At 35.5% G+C, this 2,393-nt stretch overlaps 1 non-coding gene across 1 annotated transcript; it reads left to right on the top strand.

The window, feature by feature from the left end:
* Positions 1–1,036: 1,036 nt before the first annotated feature.
* LOC112032433 (small nucleolar RNA R71) lies at positions 1,037–1,143 on the top strand. Its single transcript, XR_002885094.1, has one exon. It is a non-coding gene; the product is annotated as a small nucleolar RNA R71 (small nucleolar RNA).
* The last annotated feature ends 1,250 nt before the right edge of the window (positions 1,144–2,393 follow it).

Raw genomic sequence — 2,393 nt, 5'->3', positions numbered from 1 at the left:
TTGTTCCAAAGCTTCAATGAGAGGAATATTAATATGCAATTGCTTCAATATACTTAGAAATTTAGAAAACTAATCATCCAAATTGTTTTTCATAATCTTTTGTGGAAAAGGAATTGGTGGATCATAAATTGAAGGAGAATAAGTCTCAAAAGTGACTTCCCTGGATTTTTTGGATTTTGAAGCTCTTTCATTCTCCTTAGTCTTCTCAGCTTGCTCCACTTCTTTCATCTTTGACTCAGCTTCCTTCATCTTTGACTCCTCATTATCCACAGCTTCATCTTGTTTGTCATTTGTTACTTTTGGCTCCTCATATGTTCGTCCACTTCTCAATGATATTGCCTTTACATGTTCTTTCGGATTGGTGACAGTGTTGCTTGGAAAAGTTCCTGTAGTCCTCTCTGTGAGCATGCTTGAGAGCTGACCGATTTGCACCTCAAGATTGCGGATTGAAGCTGAGTTGTTTTGGATCACCACATCTGTCTTCTGCATGTACTACATGAACATGTCCTCAAGTGTCGACTTCTTCTCTTGCTGTGGAAATTGCTGAGGTGGTTTAGCCTGCCCTTGGTTATTGCTTCATGAGAAGTTGGGGTGATTCCTCCATTCAGGATTGTACGTGTTTGAGTATGACTTATTTTGACGTTGAAAATTTGACACTTAATTTGTCTGTCCATAACTTGATTGGGCAAAAGGATTTCCCACTTGGCAGTCGACACTTGAATGATTTCCTGCACAATGATCACAAATAACATTAGTTTGAGTAGCATTAACATTCATTTTACCTAGTTGTTTAGACAAAGTTGCCATTTGTGTCGCCAATGAGGTAATAGAATCAAGTTCTAAAACTCCAGCTGTCTTTCTTGGCATTGCTCTTTCTGTAGGCCATTGATAGTTGTTGGATGCCAATTTTTCTAGAAGTTCATAGGCTGCCTCATGAGTTTTACTCATTAAAGCTCCACCAGCTGCTGCATCAACCATAGACCTGTTTGTAGCTGCTAGACCATTGTAGAATGTTTGCACTTAAAGCCATGCTGGAAGGTCATGATAAGGACACCTTCGCAATAAATCTTTGTACCTCTCCTATGCTTCATATAATGATTCACCCTCAAATTGGATGAACATGGTGATATCATTCCTTAGCTTTGCTGTCTTTGCGGGAGGGAAATATTTTGCTAAAAATTTTTGTGCTAACTCTTCCCATGTAGTAATGATGCCAGGTGGCAAAGAATTCAACCAAACTTTTGCTTTATCCCTAAGTGAGAAGGGAAAAAGCCTTAGTCGAATCGCATCATCTGTCACTCCGTTATGTTTAAAAGTATCACAAATTTTCAAGAAATTTGCAATATAGACATTAGGATCCTCTTGTGACAGCCCCCTGAACTGGACAGTCTGCTGTATCATCTGAATGATGGCCGGCTTGATCTCAAAATTATTGGCTTGTATGGCTGGCCTCCTTATGCTCGATGTAGCTCCATTTACCGAGGGCATAGCATAATCTCTTAACGCCTTTTGCTCTTGATCGACCATCTTAGATAGAGATGTGTTGGCCTCTTTCTTCTTTTCTTTCTTAAGCTGACGTAAGGTTCTTTTAATTTCAAGATCAAAGAGTGTATGCTCTGACAGTTTAGATCGGGGCATGCACTTTTAATTCCTGAAAAGAAAGAAAACAAACTCAGATGCACCTAATTAATTTTTTTTTGAATAAATAAAATAAAATCCAAAATAGTAAATATCTAGCTAGTATTAATATCAATAACAAATAGTTAATCCCCGGCAACGGCGCCAAAAACTTGTTCGCGTAAAATAATCCGCAAGCACACAGAATCGTAACAAGTAGTAAAGTGTTTTTAGAAAACGAATGTCGAACCCACGAGAATTAACTATGTTATTGAATACCGAAATTCACTAAATTAATTACTATTTGGAAAAATCGAAAATAAATGGAATGTTCTACTATCTGGATTAAATTAAACTATTTAATAAAAATAAATCTACGAATAAAAAGAATTAACAAAGCGTAAAAATCTAACAGTGTAAAAATATGATAAAAATGGATCTAGAGTGATTGATTTCACCTAACAAATCCCATACAATTTATCCTTCCTAATTATTAAATTCTAATAATCTCCCGTTGATGATTAAAAATTCCTTAAGTATTCAATATCTTTTCTCGAATAATATCAAAAATATCTTCAACTAATAATTCCATATCTCTATGTGAATTTAATTAATTGGAGACTCATTAAGTACTTTGAATTTTTTGAAAAATCACACTAGTCGCGGTAAAGCATCTCTACTTTCACTTAACTAATGGTGTTTAATTCTAGAACTAAAATAACAAATCACCTCTCGGTCTCATTGTAATTCAATTGATCAAACTATAATTTGTAAAA

Source organism: Quercus suber, unplaced genomic scaffold (genome assembly GCF_002906115.3).
Source record: "Quercus suber isolate HL8 unplaced genomic scaffold, Cork oak 2.0 scaffold_500, whole genome shotgun sequence".
Classification (NCBI taxonomy): domain Eukaryota; kingdom Viridiplantae; phylum Streptophyta; class Magnoliopsida; order Fagales; family Fagaceae; genus Quercus; species Quercus suber.
Note: the sequence above shows the minus strand (reverse complement) of the source record. Positions and strands in the feature narration are given on the sequence as shown.